The 21,785-nt window shown below is 39.2% G+C and overlaps 1 protein-coding gene across 8 annotated transcripts in view; it reads right to left on the bottom strand.

The window, feature by feature from the left end:
* Positions 1 to 21,785, bottom strand: part of SOX6 (SRY-box transcription factor 6) — a 582,676-nt gene that overhangs the window by 430,679 nt on the left and 130,212 nt on the right. For all 8 annotated transcript variants that reach the window (XM_089521088.1, XM_089521087.1, XM_089521089.1 and 5 more), the window contains one exon: positions 21,542 to 21,632. The gene's annotated coding sequence lies outside the window, so the exon portion shown is untranslated. The remainder of the gene's footprint in view (positions 1 to 21,541; positions 21,633 to 21,785) is intronic.

The raw sequence follows: 21,785 nt of genomic DNA, 5'->3' as shown, positions 1-21,785 counted from the left end.
AGAAATGGAAAGGAAATCATTTCACATTCTCTTTATATGTCTCTTAAACATCCAAAAGAATAATCTCCAAAAGTTTATTCTCAAGAATGTTACAACACTACTTAGTGATGCCAGAAACCAAAGGTATATGAGGGTTTCTAAAGCTGAACAGCACACTGTTTATTTTTATTTTATTTTATTTTATTTGTTATTTTTATGCAGCTTACTCTATTGGGAAATAAGGCCTGGGGGCATATATGTACTACAACAGTGCAAGAAGTTTTTTGTTGTTGTTTTTTTAAAAAAAAGCAGTTTAACTGGCATGGTTTACCTCAAGGAATTCTTGGAGTTGTGGTTTGGTGAGTGTGCTGACAATTCTCTCTCAGAGAATGCTGCCACCTCTTACAGCACTACAGTGCAATGTGCTCCTTGAGAGAAGAAAACCTACATGAGTCAGCTTTAGTCTGTAATGAAGTCACATCATCATCACTATTTTTCACGTTTTTGTAGTTTATATATAAGAAATCACATATTCTCAGCCTCAGGAAAGGCAATAGCAAAGCTCATTACAACAAATCTTGTCATGTAAACCATGATAGGTTTGCCTTAGGGTCACCATATGTTGAAAACAACTTGAAGTCACACAACAGCAACAACAACAACATTAAAAGGATGACTATAAAAGCAAAAAAGAAAAATTATAACATATTAAGAATATCCACAAGTGACATAGTGCTGTATTTTATGTTTCTTATGCCACTTGGTTATTCCATACCAGTAGCAGCTGGTGACTTCCATATCAATAGCAATTATATTCCAGCTTCCTTACCTCTTCCAATATGTTCAGAACGCTGGATAGCTCTTTTAAAATTTCATCTAAAACCCAGAGGTGATCCACTGCTCCCCAACATGGAACCCACCAGCCGCTATTGCTTCAAAGTAGGCTCTCAAAGGTCACTTATTTCATTCGTTATTTCATTCTTCCACATAACATTGAACAGTTTCCCCTCTACTAGGCAAGCTTACAAGACTCTGTGTGCATGTTTTGATAGTTTTTCACATTTCAAAACCTTTTTTGCAAAACAAAAATCTTTTATATAAAAATGCATTTTATATGAAGATAGCAGTCATTTCCAGTTACAGAATTTTCACAAATAATGTAAAAATGCATTGAAAGTTGCACAAAAGTTCTCATAACATGTCAAAAAGTTTCAAGATATCTTTTTCCACTCAAGATAAGAAAAAATGTGAATATTCTGTATATCCCTTCAGATGCCATCAACAGGTTTAATGGCTATGCCACTGATACGCAATGTATAGACCACCAGATGTTGTTAGAGTTGAACTCTCAGCTACATCAGTTCAGTATAACCAGTAAGCATGATGGGAGCTATTGTCCAACATATCTATTCCCACCCTGTTGTAATTGTTACGGATAACAGATAAGAGTAAAATATTTCAGTAATAAAACTGATACAGTGATAATATTTTGAACATCTTTACAGTCTCAGGCATTGAATTACCAGATTGTGTTCCAAACATTATAGTTTAGTGGAAGACCTCCTAGCAGACCTTGGGTTGTCCTTTATTCTTGAGTGCACCATACAGAAGAATCGTCCTTTATCTTAAAATATTGGAGAAAGTGACCCTGTCTCCCACTCAATAATCACACTCCTATGCTTGAGTGGATCAAAAAAGAAAAGAGTGTATTGATTATTCAGTCAGTGATGTTTCTAGTCCAAACACAGAAAAATATTTACTGTGGACTGGTCTGCAATGACCCCAAGATAGGTAACAAAGTTCCTCCACTTCAATTGCTAAAAATGCTATTCTGCTTCAAAGTTCCACAGTTGTCTTTATTTTGGAAGACAAATCTCCTGCCCTACAGCCATGTCCTGCACAACAGATTTTACAGTCATGGCATGACAGAGTCCCACTAATTCAGCAGAGAGCTACAGCCAGGCAGTTTGCAGAAATACATTGATAAAACAGGTCTAACACAATGAAAACAGGTTATCACGATAGATAGATAGATAGATAGATAGATAGATAGATAGATAGATAGATAGATAGATAGATATCACTTTAGACCCACCAAAAAAATTAAGTTGAAACTCCAAAATGCACATTGGTAATACCATTATTAGGCCAACCAGAAAGTACAAATGGGGGATGCTTGTTTTCAAAGCTCACTGGCTTCTTCATCAGTTAGAGATGGTAGAGAGTTCATGCAGGGAAAGTAAAGTGGTGTTTCTGCAGTCAGAGGCTGCAGGACTGCATGTTTTTTGTTTTTTTGTTTTTCATTTCAAAGTTACAGAGTAAGTGTGAAGAAACCCAAAAGTTCTGAATGTGCTTTCTGCCCCAAAAAGTGAGGCAGAAAAGTGTTAGGAGCAAATGCAGTAAAAGAAGGACATGAAATTTCAGTCCTCTGTTGCTCCCATAAATGTTCTTCCTTTGAGATCAGGTGTGTTCCTGTTCACAATAGCTTCCATGTGGGAGAGTTCAGCAAACCTTTCAGGAAGACCCATGCTGTCATGTCTGGAGAAATATAAACTGGTGTGACAGGCAAGGTTGCCAATGAAGCAAATTAAGATGACTTTACCTTGTTCTTGAGAGTCAGATCCTTGTATAAAGATGACAAAGAATCTACCATCAAAGAGATGGTGAACTGGAGGTGAACTGCTCCTCTACCCACCTAGCATTGTTAACAGAGCTGAAACAGTTGTAAGAAGTGGAAGGGAGTTCAGAATGAAATGAAAAATCTTTCCCATTTGTCTTTTGCAAGATACCACTTTACCTACTATGTTAAAATACTTTTTACAAAACTTTTTGCAAGAGATATGAAACAAATGCAGTTCTATAGTTCTGCTAAAGTTTTTCCCTAGAACAAACAGAAAAATATCCATGCCTATTTGTTAAAAAATGGTCGCCCACTAGCCAGGCAGACCGTTTTGCCGCTAGAGGCGGCAAAAACTACAAGCCCCAGTATGCAACTAAAATAGGATGAGCAATAGATCCTCTTTCATATCTTTTCTCACTTTCTCTTTTCATATTATTTATTTATTTATTTATTTTTCTTTCTTTCTTTTTCTTTCTCTTGCTGAAGGTGAGCCTAACACATGATACAAAATGTGAGGGTCACTGCTCCAGCAAAGCTGTCTTCTCTAACAGATCTTGTACAAATACACCAGCTTCATCTATAGTCCTTTATAAGATGCACAGGACATCCTGAACCTGATAGATTAAATTAATATTTGCTGTGTAAGCTGAGTTTGAAATCCATCTTGACCAGTTCCTGGCACATACCCTATGGCAAAGGTCAAAGTAAGGTATAACAGGAGAATATCACAGCATGCCTTGTCACAGAGAATCCAAGCATAGGCTGGACCTGGGACTGTATGCTGACTGAGTGCAAGCTTAATGATATTTGAGTGGTTTGTTCTTACTGTGAGAATGCACCAATGTCAATCATGATAAACTGAAGAAACACCTCAAGCAGACAAGGAGATGTCTTACCATGGTAAAATAGATCAGATGTATGAACACATCCTGTTTTAAATATCATGTTCATTGAGAGGGACAGAGACATGATTGCTACCATCGAAAATCTAAACAATAATTTGCTCTCTTAGCAGTCTTAAAATTTTATCTTTGGTCCACTTGTTTTTTATTCACTTCTTTATTTGGGAAGAATTAGGGACTATCTGGGGGAGATGAAATGCATAATCAGAAAAAAGGGCACAGATATGCAAGAAATTTGTAGCTGTTAAATAAGACATATCAAATAAATTTTAAAATAAGCAACATAAGTGAATTTATATAATAATAAAACTCATTTTAATTAGGAAGACTGATATGTGTGTGCTTTTGAGGTACCAATTGTTATGGCCTCTGCTCTTCCTTCTTGTAGTTCTTTATCTTTAACATGGACTGGATAACTCTTCAAAATTAGTATGACTTCAGAGAGAGGACACTGACAACCATTTAAAATGAGGGCTGTCACTTAAGTGATAGTACAGTACAGGAGAGAAAGGATGTATAAACTCCCGACTACTATGTAAGAAAATAAGGAAATGGAATAGTAACAATATGAATTTTATAAGACAAATTAATTATCAATACATATGAGCAAGCTTTCAAAAACTGAGTTGTGTATATATAACAACTTAAATGGATGTGATTTGCAATAGATAATTGTAATAGAAAGTTAATAACAGAGGGAAAGATAAATTGGCAGATGATGGAAAGGAAGTAAGGTATGAATGTAGAGAGTAAAAGAAAGTGATTGAAGGTTAGAGTAAGTGAGCTGGTAAGTGTAAGTGAAGAGAAGAACAAAGATTTAGAGGGTGAATGTGAGGGTATGGAATGGAGTAAGGGTAGGAAAAGAAGAGGAAGAAGGATGAGAGATGAAAGGATAAGGAGAGAGGGAAGAGAAGAAGTAGACAGGAAAGATTGAGGATATGTAAGAGAAGATAATAGAGAAAGGAATAAGGATAGGTATTAAGTTGATGGAATCATAAGAAGAAATGGAGAGGATGGCCATCATCGTCATTTGAAATAAATCAACAATTGGAATAACAAATTGTATGATTGTATGATGAAATAATGTATGATGGGGCAATTCCTTTTGTTATGATTGTTAAGGCTTTTATGATTGTGTTTTTTAATATTCAATAAAATAAAAAAAATTTACAAAAAATAAATAAAATAAATAAAATGAGGGCTGTCCTCCATAAACTAGGATACAACCTCTCCTGGGGACTTTCACTCTTCTATCTTATTAGATATGTTGAGGCAAGTCTATCAGGCCAAAATGAGAAATACTTTGGAAACAAGAAGCTGATGTTTAGGTCATAAGAAAAAAGTTGGGGAATAAAATAGGGCACAAGTTCCTCAAGAGGGATGCCAGCTTTAGAAACTATGGGTGCACCTACAAAAAGGCTGTGCTACAACAGTACTAACAGAAAGTTGCCAACTATTGTTACAACTTTGGCTACTTTTCTGACATGTTCTACTTTTGTTGTTGTTAGCTGCCCTCGAGTCGTTTCCGAGAATCCCTATCCGCCACTGCCCTGCCCAGATCCTGCAAGCCCATGTCCACAACCCCCCTGATTGAGTCTGTCCATCTGGTTTGTGGTCTTCCTCTCTTTATTCTACCCTCTACCTTTCCTAACATTATTGTTTTTTCTAGTGATCCGTGCCTTCTCATTACGTGGCCAAAGTATGATAATCTCAACTTGATCATCTTAGGGCCTGAACAGGCAGGCCAAAATAAAGCTGCTTCAGGTCACTTTGGAGGTATGCTATTTAAATGATGCATGCGTCCAAAGAGGCCTGAAGCCACACCAAAGCCACGCACCAGTCCTAAGGACTGGAGTGCGGCTTTGGGACAGTTTCTATCTTCTTAAGATGTGTGTGTCATTTAAACAGCACACCTCCAAAGTGACCCGAAGCAGCTTTATTTTGGCCTGTCTGTTCGGGCCCTTAACTTCCAAGGAGAGACCTGATCTGATCTGTTCAGCAACCAATTTGTTTGTCTTCTTGGCTGTCCATGGTATCCTAAGTACTCTTCTCCAGCATCACATTTCAAATGAGTTTATTTTCTTTCTGTCTGCTTCCTTCACTGTCCAGCTCTCACATTCATACATGGTATTTGGGAATACAATGGCCTGAACAATTCTGACTTTAGTGCTCAGTTGTATGTCTTTGCTCTTCAGTATCTTTTCCAGTTCTTTCATAGCTGCCCTTCCCATTCTTAATCTTCTTATTTCTTGACTGCAGTCTCCACTCTGGTCAATATTTGATCCTAGATATGGGAATTTTTAAAGTATTTCAATTTCCTTGTTGTCTAGATTGAATTTGTGTATTTCTTTTGTGGTCATTTTTTGTTTTCTTTATGTTCAGCATCAGGTCAGCATCATCTTTGACCTTCCTTATTAAGTGTTCCAATTCCTGGATGTTTTCTGCTAATATTGTCATCCACATATCTTAGGTTGTTAATGTTGCTTCCTCCTATATTCACTCTTTCTTTTTCTGATTCTAATTCTGGTTTTCTTATGATGTTTTCAGCATATAGGAAACAAGTAAGGTGATAGGATGCAGCCTTGCCTGACCTCTTGTCTATTGGGAACCACTCTGTTTCCCCAAATTCTGTTCTGATGGTGGCCTCTTGTCCTTGGTACAGATATCTCATCAGGACTTTCAGAAGTAGTGGTACCCTCATGTCTTTGAGTGCATTCCACAGTTTTTCATGATCTATACAATCAAATACTTTGCTGTATTTTATGAAGCACACACTGATTCTTTTTTGGAATTCTTTGGTGCTCTCCATTAGCCATCCCATGTTTGCAATGTGGTCCCTAGTGCCCCTTCTTTTTCTGAATCCTGCTTGCACCTCTGGAATTTCTCTCTCCATTTATGGTTGGAGTCCATGCTGCAGAATTTTGAGCATTATTTTGCTTGCTTGTGAGATTAGTATTATTGTCTTATATTTGCTGCAGGCTTTTGTATCTCCTTTCTTGTGAATTGGTATGTATAGCAAGCATTTCCAGTCTGCTGGCCACCGCTTTGTTTTCCATATTTGTTGGCATAACTCAGTTAGCACTAAAGTTGCATCTGTTCTACTACCACTGTGAAAAACTGTGTTCAAAATTAGCTGATTTTGTTTTTTACAGATGAGATGCTTCTGAACCTGAAAACAATCTACAGTTGCCCTCCGTATGCACGGACTTGCTATGCACGAATTTGAGCATACACAGATGTCTAGAGGGTGGCATTGGCAGAGGAAGAGGAAGAGGAGGAGGAAGAGGAAGAAGAAGAAGTAGTCGCAGGGATGAGGAGGAGGAGGAGGAAGAAAAGGAGGATGAGCGGTGGCAGTGCAACAGAGACGGGAGGGGTAAGAGGAAGAGGAGAAAGTATAGGATGTGGGGAAGAGGAGGAGGGAGAGCAGAGAAGAGGAGGAGGAGGAGGGGGAAGGAAGGAAGGAAGGAAGGAAGGAAGGAAGGAAGGAAGGAAGGAAGGAAAAGGAGGACAAGAGGTGGCAAACATGATGGAAGGGGGTAAGAGAAGCAGGAGAAAGTGGAGGATGTGGGGAAGAGGAGGAGGAGGAAGGCGGAGGAAGATGGAGGAGGTGAGGGAAGTGAAGGAGGGGGAGGAGAAAGAGCCACAGCAGTGGCAACAGGGGAAGAAGAGGAAGAGGAGAACAGGGGGAAGAAGAGGTATTCCCCTGCTGCCTGCAGCAGTGAAAACGGTGAGGCTAGCATCAAGGGGGTGAGGGCAAAGTCCCATTGTCCTCAATGACTGCACAGCCATGTGGCCGCACCACCATTGAGTGCTATGGGACTTGAGCATACACTGATTTTGGTATGCACGGGGGGTGGGGGTGGTCTTGAACAGATACGCCATGGATACAGAGGGCCCACTGTATATGTACTATTAACCTCATGGAACAAGTTCACATATACAAGGGAAATCAGAGACTGGAGAAACCTAACATGAATCCAAGACATACAAGGCTGTCCTACAATCCATTACAGCATGATTGCATTGATTTATAAATTTGCAGCTGTCATCATGAAAATGGCTGTACCCATGAACGCATTAGTGTTTCTCCATGTTATTCTGTCTTGCAGCCTGAGTACAGAGGCATATCAAAATGTAAATGTCCCAAGTAACATAATTATACGAAGAACTTAACAATGTAAATTATTTTCATTTTTAAAAATAACTATTTGGTAGTTATTAATTTGAGTAATTTAATAAATAACATTTTCTGCATTGAGATCAAAGCTTGGAAAAAGTTACTTTTTAGACTAGTTCCTAGTATCCTCAACTGGTCACTCTGGCTGAGCAATTCTGGAAATTTTAGTGGACAAAGTAAATTTTCTAAGTTCTGGTTGAAATATCCCTAGGTATCAAAGCTCATTCAAATAAAATAGGAAAGCAACAATTCCTCTCTGACTTTTTCACCTAAAATTACTAAGCATGTTTGCTATTTAAAAACCTTGCAGCCACCTCCTTCCCAACTTGCAATGGGTCTTTATAATGCTATTATAACTTGTCCATCCCCTTTCAAAAATACTCTGTTATGTGTTTCTTCATCTGTATGTTGCCATGTAAGCACAAAAGCACCACAGGAAGTGAGAAACATTGTGCTAACAGGGCCCTAGTACTGATGAATAAAAACTGTAACCCCCAGGCTAAGCTGCCAAATAAGTAGTGAATTAATTTCTGTAAAGTACTCTAACATTACAAAGGTGTGTTGAAAGGTGTCTGCTCATGTTTCAAATTAAACGCACTGCTGGTCAGCATTAGCACCTCTGCTTTGAACAGCAGCCATTTGCCTATCACACTTCAGGGGTTGGGAAAAACGGATTTTCCGTTCACACTGGAATAATTAGAACATGTCAGGAAGAATTAATTTCCTCATTTTTCAAAAGGATACACAGAAATTACCATGTTATTATATGACAGGGTCCCTTGGAGAATTGTATTAAATTTAATTTCTAGCGCAGCCCACACAACAAATTAAAGTCATAAATAAGATGGAAAGAAGCAGGACGCAGAGCATATGTTTATGGCAATGAGTGAAGCCAAGGGACCAGAAACAACTATCTTCATTTCATTTTATTTAAATCAGCCAGACACTGTGTATCTGAATGACAGCACTTGTTAATGGTGCTGAGATTATAGGCTCCTTAATTTTAGAAAAACAGAAGCAGTCAGTTGGTATTTGAATGGGTGCGTTTTTTAGAAAGCAGACACTCTCTTAGATTTCTTCCTTGCATATATCTGTGGTCATGCACCAGCACCATGAAGCATTCACCACCTTCAGCATCACTCACACATACATATTACCATTTTTGTTGCTGCTGCTGTTATTGTAAATTATATAATCTCATGATTGACTGCATCACGAAAATGAGCTATGAAAAGTGATACTATTCCAGAATTTGGAAAGCCCCTTTTGAAAAGAATGAATGCAATGACATACTGAAACCCTTTCAGAGCACCATCCTACCACTGTTCAGTCATAGGTGTCTTCAGCATATTGTTATATGCATTCTTCTTAAAAGGAACTTTTCTAGCTCTGCAGAATATCCCATTCCTGATATCCCACAAATACACACTGGTAACATTATCCTTATCAGCCAATGAGCAACTTCATATTTAACAAGACCCTTGGGGGACAAGAGAGCTTTTAATTGAAATAATTTATACTAGCTCCTAACACATTTATCTGAACAAAGTAAAGGACAGTTGGCTATCTCGCTGAAAGTTCAGCCTTGGTCACCAGGTCTCAGAAGGCTCAGGTCCTGAAAGGATGCAATCTTGAAATCAAGTCAGGTATTTTGCTTATTTTCCCTGAGGTGAAAGACAAGATGGCAGCCTCCACCTCATTCATGCAGAAACTGACTGGACACCCAGTTCAATCTTGCTTCAATGCTGGTGGTAGAACAGCATTTGTTCACCCCCACTTTCAGCAGGCTAGTCAAGATAGGTCATGGCAGGAGACTAGTCAAGACAGCAAGACTAGAGCAGCAGGCTAGTCAAGACAGACCATGTGGTACTTGCAACCCTGTTTTCCAACCAAAGGGAATAGCTTAAAAAAACCTCAGAAGACATATCCAGGAGCCTTCCATTGCCCTCCAGTATCTACTACCTGTAACAGTTGCCTCACTCTGCCTCATAGTAAAGATGAGTAGAATCATAGAATCATAGAGTTGGAAGAGACCGCAAGGGCCATCCAGTCCAACCCCCTGCCATGCAGGAAATCCAGATTAAAGCATCCCCGAAAGATGGCCATCCAGCCTCCGTTTGAAGACCTCCAAGGAGGGAGATTCCACTACACTCCTAGGAAGTGTGTTCCACTGTCGAACAGCCCTTACTGTCAGGAAGTTCCTCCTAATGTTGAGGTGGAATCTCTTTTCCTGCAGCTTGCATCCATTGCTCCGGGTCCTAGTCTCTGGAGCAGCAGAAAACAAGCTTGCTCCCTCCTCAATATGACATCCCTTCAAGTATTTAAATACTTCAAGTATCACCTCTTAACCTTCTCTTCTCCAGGCTAAACATCCCCAGCTCCCTGAGTCGTTCCTCATAGGGCAAGGTTTCCAGACCTTTCACCATTTTAGTCGCCCTCCTTTGGACACGCTCCAGTTTCTCAATGTCCTTTTTGAATTGTGGTGCCCAGAACTGGACACAATATTCCAGGTGGGGCCTGACCAGAGCAGAATATAGTGGCACTATTACTTCCCTTGATCTAGACACTATACTTCTATTGATGCAGCCTAAAATCGCATTGGCCTTGTTAGCTGCCGCATCGCACTGTTGACTCATGTTCAACTTGTGGTCTACTTGGACTCCTAGATCCCTTTCACATGTTGTCTCCTTAAGCCAGGTGTCCCCCATCCTATATCTGTGCATTTCATTTTTTTGCCCTAAGTGCAGTACCTTACATTTCTCCCTGTTGAAGTTCATTCTGTTAGCTGTGGTCCAGTAAGAGATTAAGAGTGACAGCTATCAGGGGGGAGGAACCTGGAAGCCAATTTAATCATTTTAAAGTGTGATCACAAGCCTTACTTTCTAGCTGAATTCTGGTGCATAATTGTTTTCTGTTTTCAAATTGATTAGCATGGCCAGAAGTGTATCCACAATATTCATGTCTAGCAATTTGATACCACTTTAACTATCATAGCTCCATCCTACAGAATCCTGGGCTTTCTATTAGGTGGTAAGATACCCAGAATTCTCCGCTAGACAGTTTCAGTGCTGCAGTTCTGATATGGAGATTTTGGACTGTCTAGCAGAGAATTCTGAGTACCTCACCACACTACAAACCCCAGGATTCCATAGGGTGGAGCCAGGGCAACTGAAGTGATATTAGACTGCTATAGCTGTGTAGTGGAGATGGACCTGAGCACTTAAATATGGAGCTCTGGTGCCACAACACACTAAAGTTCCCAGAATACCATTGCACTGAGCCATGATAGTTAAAATGGCGTCAAACTAGTTTATTCCTGCAGTGTGGGTGCAACCAGAGAAAAACTAATAGGATGACCAATCTGTAAGAAAAAATTATTTAAACTTCAAGATGGAAAATAATAATAATAATCTGGGGGTGGTGCTGTGGAGAACAGTTTCGGGACTCCAGGAAACTCAGAAATCTGGCAGGTTAAAATTCTCAGACAATGGGTCAGAGAATGATACTCAGCAAGCAAAATGCATCCTAGCCTACAGGTATAATGCTAAGTGACTAGAAGTCTCTTGAAATTTGGGTTTGTGCAGTCTTTTTTCTCCTGCCTCAGTAAAACAGTGGCACTCACAAAGGGATTTCTCCTAATGGTCAGATTATACAATGCTAAAGTCAACTCAAGTGCATTTTAATAGTGTTAATAAAATTTTAATAAAGCATTATAAAATATTAACAGTACCCTAACACCCTTTAATACTTGCTTCTCTTTTATTCTGTGTATGCTTCATGCTTTTGTTGCCCATGTTATAGATTAAAATATTAAAATTGGATGCAATGACATGGAACAATATTATTTGTTCTAGTAATACTGTAGAAGTAGCAAGGCAAAAGTCTTAAAATTCTGCACTCATGGAAGCATAAAAGACTATGAAACACTGAGCCTGAGTGCTCTAAATTTCAGTAGGTAGGCTACCATAATTACTGATAATCTGAACAATGAAATTGCAAGTTAAGAGAAGCATTATATGAAATACTCTTCAGTTATGGCAATTGCAGTAACATTGACCTTCATTTCCTTCAGCAACGAACAAGACATTGCAAAGCAAACAGATATTATAATCAAGGACAGAAAGGGAAACGGTAAGAAGGCCAACCAAACTTGTGAAAATCACTGGCTTCAAAAGAGGCATGTGATATTCTTCTTGATATTCACCTTTTCCCGCTGACCCATATAAAGTTTGTTATATGTAGTATAAAAGCACACATGCTGCTGAAACATGATACTAAAGTAATCTTTCAGCCATCACAATAGCAGAGCACTTGAAACCACCAATATTGTTATTAGCCGTAGTAAAATCCTGCTTGTTAGCTTGTCAGTCTTAAAAAGGAGTAAGAGTTTGTACCTTCTAAGAAGTAGCTGCCATGGATGTGAGCACTCCCTTGGGTGCAACAAACTTTAAATAATTTGTGAATCAATTAACTGGCAATTCTGCGCACAGCTCAAATTTCACACTCCCAGGTCACTGCATCATCAGCCTGATATGAATCATAACATTTTGGGGAAAAGTTCATAATTGAAATCATTAATTAATTTAACAGGACTTTTAGTTATGCATTGCATTACGTAGCTATAAAGGGGCAGGCATTAATTAGTTGTTTCTCTAGCAGTTTGCTCCACTTGGAGAAAAACTTCTCCAACAGTAACTTGGCATGCTCAAATCAGCAGCAGCTTCTTACAGAGAGGTTTCAGGAGGAATTTTTTAATACTATATATATTGTAAATGGAGGGCAAACCATAGAAATATACACTTATGCCCAGCATTCTGCATAGCTACTGTGTCTATTAACTTGTTCTTTATTATGGTCAGTTTTAGTTGGAACACACACTAGCAACACATCCATGCTAACCAGAGATCATTAGTACAGTAGCACTGCATGCATATGTGCCAGTATATGGCAAGAGACAGGGCTGATTCTCATGTTATTCAGCTGATAGAACAGCACATAGCAGTACATAGAAAAAGTCCATTCCCTTTCATTCCTGTAGCAGCCCCTTCCCCTAGTCACTTCAAAAATCTTCTGTGGAGGCCCAGGAAACACTCTGGAAGCAGATTTTTGGGCAGGCCAAGATCTAGAAGTGCTCTTGTACTACTGGAAGACTTTACTGTAGTCTTCGGTTGCTACCACACTGAAAAAGTAATGCAGTTTGACACTGCCTTAACTGCGATCTGTAGTCTGTTGTGGCAGACAGAGAAGGCAAAATCTCTCACAAAACTACAAATCCAACAATTCCATGACACTGAATCATGGCAGTTAAAGCAGTGCCAAACCGCACAATTCTGCAGTGTATGTAGCCTTGCTTTCTAGCCATAGTAGCCACATGGACTATTTACATGAGTTTTTTCAGTTGTACTTATTAAAGATTCTAACCCACCAGAGCTTGGATGGGGGAAGTGCCAGATGGGGTTTCATCTTCTGCACAACCTTAGACTCCAGCTAAAGATGTAGACTACAAAATGACCACTGGACCTGAAAAGAAACATCTTTTAAACAACAGTACATAACAGGCAAAGTCCAGTCTCCATGAAAGCCTCTTACTGTAATTAGATTTGCTTTTTGCTATTAGGAAAAAGTGGAGTTTTCTTGCTGTTGGCTTGTCGACAGGCCCATCTTATCTGACTTTGCCTTAGCATTTTCTCTGCTTACCCATGCATTACTATACCATGGTGTATACACCTAGGTTACGCAGGACTCCCCAGATTCACCAGGGTACCTGAAGAAAGCTCCTGCAGACCCATGCTTCTCCAAATCAAGTCCTACACATTCTTACTTTTGGGTTCATTTATTTGTACAAATCTATATATCATTGAAAACAAAAATGCACAGCAGCATACAACATTGAAATCACATCAATAAAAATACAGAACAGCAATTTTAAAAATCACATGGACAGCAAAGCTAGCATACATAGTTGGTTGACACTGCAGTGAAAGCCTCAGTGAATTAATACATCGTGAGCAAAACAATTGATGCCAGGCTAAAATTAATGGGGAGGGAATTCCATAAAGCAAAAACCATAATACTATCTATCTATCTATCTATCTATCTATCTATCTATCTATCTATTTTACACCTCAGTTCTTGAAAACTCTTTAGGCAGATCTTATGAGGCACCAGCAAGCATGTGGACCTAAGGACTACCGTAATGAGTCACCTGAGGCAGAATGTATCTTTCTAGGCTTTATATGCCAATAGTAAACCTGCAAAGTTGAGCCAATAGCATATTGGCAGAAAAGGTGTTCTTTTGGGAATGGTATTACATGCTGTGGAAAAAAACGTTCCACTCAGCCTCAAAGCTGCATTCAGAACCATTTGTAGTTTCCATATCAGCCCCCAAGGGAACAGAGTGTACAGTGCGCCCGTGTACTTTAGTAGTCCATTCTTGAGTTCACTAGTGCCTGGACTACCACTGTCAAGCTACTCCAGTCCAAAAACTACTATTTCTGTTGCACCAACCAAAGCTAATAAAGGCCCAGTACAGACCACCCGTCCCTTTTCATGCTGGATTGAGGCCAGGGCAGCCTCACCAGCAGCCCTGCAGCCCCAATCCGGCATTTTTCCAGGCCACGGAGAAGCGGCAAAATGACACTTTTCCACAGCCCAGAAAAGAGTGTAGCATCACATGCTTAGGTCAGAATCCTGCAACCACTTATCTCAGAAACACTACTTGAGAAGACTCCACAACATGAGTTGCAACCTATGAGCACTGAGTTGTCTGTAGGTTTAAGTCCACAGACTGAGTCATAGACTAGAATCATAGAATCATAGACATGGAAGAAATCGCAAAGGCCATTCAGTCCAACTCCCTGCCATTCAGGAACACACAATCAAAGGACACCCAACAGATGGCCTTCCAGCCTCTGTTTAAAAACCTCCAAAGAAGTAGACTCCACGACATTCCAAGGTAATGTATTGCACTGTCAAACAGCCCTTACTGTCGGGAAGTTCTTCCTAATGTTTAGGTAGAAACTCTTTTCCTGTAGTTAGCATCCATTGCTCTGCATCCTATTCTCTGCGACTGTAGAAAACAAACTTCCTCCATCTTCAGTATGACATCCTTTCAAATGTTTAAACAGGGCTATCATATTACCTCTTAACTTTCTCTTCTCCAGGCTAAACATACCCAGCTCCCTAAGTCGCTCCACATAGGGCATGGTTTCCACACCTTTCACCATTTTAGTCACCCTTCCCTGGACATGGTCCAGCTTCTCAACATCCTTTTTGAACTGTGGTACCCAGAACATGACACAGTATTTCAGGTGAGGCCTGACCAAAGCAGAATAAAGTGGTACTATTACTTCCCTTGATCTAGACTAGATGCAACCTAGAATTGCATTGGCCTTGCCACATCACACAGTTGACTCATGTTCAACTTGTAGTCTACTAGGACTCTTGGATCACTTTCACACATAGTCTTGTTAAGCCAACAGTTCCCCATGTTACATCTATCTGTGCATTCCATTTTTTTTCCTGCCTAAGTGCAGTACCTTATATTTCTTTGTGTTGAAATTCATTTGGCCTAGCTTTCTAATCTATTAAGGTCATTTTGAATTTTGATCCTGTCCTTTGGGGTATTTGGTGTCATTTGCAAATTTGATAAGTATGCTCTCTATTCTTTTATCAGACGTTGATAAAGGTGTTAAATAGCACTAGGCCCAGGACAGAACCCTGTGGCACCCCACTAGTCACTTCTCTCCAGGATGAAGAGAAGCCATTGCTGAGCACCCTTTGGATTCAGACGGTCAACCAATTACAAATCCACCTAACAGTTGCATTTTCTAGTCTATATTTTACTAGCTTGTTTGCAAGACTATTATGAAGGATTTTGTCAAAGGCCTTCCTGAAATCAAGATACCCTGCATCCAGAGCATTCCCTTCATATACCAAACTGGTAATTTGGGGAAGAAAGGGAGAGAGAGACAGAGAGATCAGATTATTCTGGTATGACTTGTTTTTGAGAAACCCATGTTGACTTTTAGTGATTATGGCATTCCTTTCTACATGCTTACAGACCGTCTGTTTAAATGTTTTACTCTAGAACTTTTCTTGATATTCATGTCAGGTTGACTGGGTGGTAATTGTTTGGGTCCTCCCCCCCAATTTTTTTTTGGGGGGGTGAAGATGAAGACATTTACCTGCTCCCTAGGACTTGCGTTTTTCAGGAATTCTCAAAGATTATTGCCAATGGCTCTGAGATTGCATCTACCAGTCCTGTTCCAACAGGCATTCCCCGAATAAAATCCTGTGGGCCTCCCTCTTCTTCCGTGGCCAAGAGGTTGGGCTATGGGGCTTTTGTTGGTTTTTTTCTGTATGATTACTGTATTGTATTTTAACTCTTGTCTTGATGTGTTTTGATTGTATTTTAACCCATGTTGTAAGCCGCCCTGATTTTTAGAAGGGCGGGATATAAATAAAAATTTTATTATTATTATTATTATTATTATTAATACTGTTGGATGTAGTCCATCTGGCCCTGGAGACCTGAATTCATTTAGATTGAGCAATATTGTTGTGCTACCTCTTTACCTTTGGTCTATGCTGGTCTATGCTGCCTACCTGGTCTATGCTGCATTTCCCCTACTGCATCCACTGCTCCATTTCCCTCCAGCTAAGCACCTTTTTAATTTTGTGATGAGACTGAGGCAAAGAAGGTGTTGAGTAGTTCTGCCTTTTCTCTGTCCCCTGTTAGCATTTCATCATCTTCTACATGCAATAGCCCTACCATTTCCTTCTTCCTTCTGCACATAACCAAAAAAGCCCTTTTTATTGTTCTTAACCTCTCTAGCAAGCCTGAGCTCATTCTGCACTTTAGCTTTTCTGACTTTCCCCTGTGTTAGCTATTTGTTTGAATTCCTCTTTTTCCATTTCTTATACATGTCCTTTTTAAAACTTAGTTCAGTTGAAAGTTCTTTAGTCATCCATCCTGGTTTACTGAGATACTTCCCATTATTCCTCCTCACTGGAATTGTTTGAAATTGCGACTTCAGTATCTGCCTTTTGAGAAACTCTAATCTGTCCTGAATTCCCTTCTCCTTTACTATTTCTGACCTCAAAATCACACTCAGTTTTTCCCTAAGTTTACTGAAATCAGCTTTCCTAAAGTCTAGAATGCGTGTCTGACTATGCCTAGCTTCTCCTTTCCACTGTATAACAAACTCCAGGAGAACATGATCACTCTCACCTAAGGATCCCACTATTAACAAGATCATTCCTGTGTTAGGATCATATCTAATATAGCTGATCCCCTTGTTGCCTCTTCCACTTTCTGGACAATGAAATTATCTGCCAGGCAAGTGAGGAATTTGCTGGACCTTGAATTTTTGGCTGATTTTGACTTCCAATAAATATCAGCAAATATACCAACAAATACTATACAATTATTTTCCCACTGAAGGCTCAAAGTCTTTAACTTTTAAACCCAGGATTAATTTCCCTAAATCCCCCAAAAGCGGTGTTTGGAGTATACTATGAATAGCCACTGTAGGGTTTTTTTGTTTTTTTGTTGTTGTTGTTTTGTTTGTTTTGTTTTGTTTTGTTTTTTTGGTCAACTGTTGTACAAAGAGAAAGGGTACAGAATAATAATAATATTCAGTGATGTTAAAAACCCTCCTTTATAAAGTATTCCTAATGATTTTCTATTATACTCGGGCCCTCCATTCTGGTAGTCAAAGTCAGCTGTCCCAGCCCAGGATTTCCTCTGCCCCATCTAGGATTCGCCCCTTTTCACTTGCTGCCCCTCACTCCTGGAACCTTCTTCCCTCGCAAGCAAGAGCCATCACTTCTTTAACCAGCTTCAAAGCAGAATTGAAGACCATCCTGTTCAGAGAAGCGTTCCCAGACATTGCGTGATTGTCACTTGCTATCTGATGTTCTTTTTGTTGCCTGTTTTATTGAACCATTTCCTGTATTGCTATGTGTTTTATTTGTATTATCCTATCATTTCTTAGATTGTACGCCATAGGCAGGTTTACTCTTTTATATTTGTTGTTTTTATGTACAGCGCTGTGCAAATCTACAGCGTTATATAAATAAAGAATAATAATAATAATATAGTGTTTAGAAAACAAAGCAATCTAATTCCCAGTACTTTTGCCTTGCTTGACTGTGATTTCCCACCTTCCTAGTAAATTACATGTTTGAGTAAAATGTAACTTTCTCTAGTCAGATGCAGTATTAAACCATAAGAGACACTAATTCTCCAACAGTACAGTTTTGTGCTGGAGTTCTTGTACCCCTAGAAATGTCTGCAAATGTGATCCTAGGCCCGGTACAGACGGGTGATTAGTCCTCCCGGCAAACTAGGGCTAGATGAGGCTGGACATTTACGTGCCCAGCAGCCCTAGTCCACGAGGAGGCCGCCATCATTGCTCACTTCCATCTACACGGGTGGCGCCATGATGGCGTGAGCATGGGACAGTGCCCAAACTGCGCTGGCTAGAAGTGATGCAATCAAGGGGCATGAGTGCGCTAATTGCACTCCTTCCAGGAAGCTGCTTTTAGCAGCTTTTTTTTGCTCCCGAGAGGGAGCGCATCCTTGCTGCGCCATTTGGTTGCTGCAGCAACGATGCGAGGTAAAAATGGGCGGCACAGAGCCACTTGTCAGTTGAGTCTCCTAGTTCCCATATGTGCCAATCCGGATATACAAGGATTAGCTGGTGTTTTATATGTCCTATTGCTGGAGTGAATAATTTTCCACCCTCCAGATATTATTGGACTACAAGTCCCATCACCTCTTGCCCCTGATCATCCTAGGACTGATAGCTAAGCAGGATCAGCCAAAGTTAGTACTTAGATGGAAGACTGCCAGTGAATATCAGGTTCTGGAGGCTATATTTTAGAGGAAGGAACTGACAAAACCACCTCTGAGTATTCCTTGCCTAAGAAAATCCTATGAAATCATGGGGCTGTCATAAGTCAATAGAGTACTTGAAGGCATGTACACATCAACATAGCATAGCAAAGGGGCAGTTCCTACTGGCACCATGGGAACTTATTTTTTTTTAAATTCCATACTGGAAGAGAAGAGAATTGTTTCCTTTTCCATGTGCAGTTTTCCTGTTAAGAATCATTATCCCCTGTGCCAATACAGTTGGCCCTCCTTATCCACAGATTTGTGGATAGCTCACTGACTGACTAAGCCAAAGACATTCTCTCTCTCGCTCTCTCACTCTCATTCTCTGCCCACCATTTCATGCCTTGTGTTCATAAATAAGTAGATGTATTAGCTTTGATAATTTGATAATTGCCTTTGATAATTATGAACAAATATGCTAATAATCTCAAAGATATTAGGAAGTCAGTTTTCCTTTACTTATTATTAAGGCAAGATTGTGTTAGCTAACTACTGTAAAACTGCAACAAGACTATATGCCCTGTTAAGACTTTACAGATTATCCAAAGCAATAAATTGGTCAGTAATCTACAAAGGAAAACATTGACTTACTTCATCAGTCTTAGATGAACGGAATCTTTTCATAACACACGTAATGTAATTTTGTATTGGATGGAAACGTGTTTCAGTACTTTTGAAAATAATTTAATAAAAAGTTAGAATTTTTAAAAGAGATGAAAGCTATTATTGGTGTGATTTTAAGATTCAAACTAAATAATTTATCTCTACTTTCTCAAAACCTCTCTATTATTTAAATTAATTCTCTATTATCTTACCTCACAAAGTTGACATGAAAATAAATAAGATGAAGCACTTTGTATCCTACAGTACCAAATCATTGACAAAATTACCCATTATTATTATTATTAACCTTTATTTATAAAGCGCTGTAAATTTACACAGCGCTGTACATACAATCTTTTTAATTGGACGGTTCCCTGCCTTCAGCCTTTCCCTATATTTATGGAGGGAATATATTGTATTGATCTTTATTCTTCTACATACTACCCAGTTGCTCTTATGAGGACTGATGTTCCATTTGTTTTGTTGTTCTTGCTGTTGTTTTATTTGCTTGTTTGTTTCTCAGACACTTTCTCTCTTTCCTTCAATGGCTTTGTAAAAACTCATCAGCCCAGAGAAGGAAAAAAAAACAGACTTTGGGAAAAGTTACCTCCATAATGAAAGAGTCAGAATAGTGAATTATTATTCACATTCATCACAATCATGAAAAAGAAGGAAATACCCTTCTATGTTAACAAGAAGGAGAACTATGTGTTGTACCAAGTAGTATCCAACAGTGGAAGGGACAGTGAAGGAAGAACAAATCTCTTTCCCCTGCAACTCCCTGCTTGTTCCTCCAAGATCCCTCTGTAGGACTGAGTGGGCACCCAGAGCAGATAAAGACAGGAGGAAGGAACTAATAGCTATATTATAGAAAGAGAAGGAAACTCCTATTAGGTGACCGGAGTCTGTTTGCAGAATGGTGGGTTTGGCACAATATTCCCTTGTACCAGCAGCAGACAAGGTGAAATTGGACTGAACAACCATTACAAAATCAGATTCTGAGGCTTACAGCTTAAATGTTCAGTATGAAATCCCCTTTAAAAACTAATCTAGCCATGAATATAATAATAATAATAATAATAATAGTAATAATAGGATTTATTTATATGATCTGCATTTATAAATTTGGAAGAAAAGTTTCTTCTTATTTCATGAATGTGAGCAATTGTACAGAAGAGGTTGGATCCAGATTAAGGAGAGTATTGCATTGAATTTAAAGCGACTTATCCCTGACAGGATAAAGTCATGCTTAATTTTAAAAGTGGGTGTTCTTGCACTCAGCTGTGGATTGATGAGTACAACCCGTATGCAGCCCGGATCGCAGCCACTCTTATCCTGCAGTTTTTTGAAAATGGCAAGTTCCCGTTTTTGAAAAACCGCTGGATAAACCCAGTTGGGATCCAGGCTGCATACAGGTTGTACATATGGCTGCAGCTGTGTATGATAACACCCACTTTGAAAATTAAATGCTACTTTATCCCGTGAGGGATATGTCGCTTTAAATTCAATGCAATAATCTCTTTTCGTTTTCAACTAGCAGTCCCAGAATCCTCCAATAAGATTGACTTGGGGGAGTTTGGGAGTTGTAATCCAAATGAAAATTCCAAGTTCTGCCATAGTGTGTATGCAAATAGGTTATTTTGAAATTATTTTTCCTCACAAGTCATCTATATTCAATCTACATGAGCAGGTTTCCCAAGCTATGGCCACCACGGACGCAGCTAACTGTTGGGGACACAAGTCTACCTGCTGTTTTTTCATATCACATTCTTTCAGTTTTCCTGCATCTTCTTATGGACAGGCAAGAATGTAAAATGTTCTCGTGCAGATGTCCTCTTAGAGCTCCACCACTCCACTCTCTTTCACCAGAGTGATTAACAGTCATACCTAAGAAAATCTAGTGCAAGCAATTCTTTATAATAAACTGGGGCATCAGTTATGGTTTCTGTAATGAAAGAGTTTTTCTATACTAGAAGATTAGATTCAAATATATAGTGTGACCTTCTATGGTTACGTTTGCTCACTTAATTGAACTTACTCCAAGATATCACTTGCCAGGGAATTGTATTATCAAAGACAGATTTTAAATGTATTATTCAATATAACCTAAAATTAATCAAGTTAAGTGAGGGCTCACCTGCAGAACAGCATTTATGCATGTTCACATATGAGGTAGGATAATGCTGCTCTCTAAATAGTTGGAGCATTCAACCAAGCAAAGCAAAGCTTTTTCAATTTGCATTTATTTTTTATTACTTAAAACACCACCAACTTGGAGCAAGAGAGATAGTAATTGGGGAGAGGCATTTGAGGAAAACTTTTCCCTTTGAATACTTAGATGAATATGCAAGTGTTACCTGGCCCCGTCACAGGCTGACTCTGTTCTCTAGCAGTGTCCCGTGATAGTTGTCATCAGAGAAGAAGCCAGCAAGACAGCAGCTAGCAGGTCTATTAAAAACAAAGAAAGAATAAGTCACAAGCACATAATTTCTTACAGTTTCTCATAAGCTGCTTTGAAAAAATGTACATAAGCCTATTTTTAAGAAACACAATACGGCTATTAATTAGAACTGGGGAAATTATTTTATTTTCTTGAATACC

Source organism: Sceloporus occidentalis, unplaced genomic scaffold, assembly GCF_023333645.1.
Source record: "Sceloporus occidentalis isolate IW3139 unplaced genomic scaffold, rSceOcc1.0.p SCAF_4, whole genome shotgun sequence".
In the NCBI taxonomy this organism is placed as follows: Eukaryota; Metazoa; Chordata; class Lepidosauria; order Squamata; family Phrynosomatidae; genus Sceloporus; species Sceloporus occidentalis.
The sequence above is the reverse complement of the archived record's forward strand: the minus strand, read 5'-3'. Positions and strand labels throughout refer to the sequence as shown.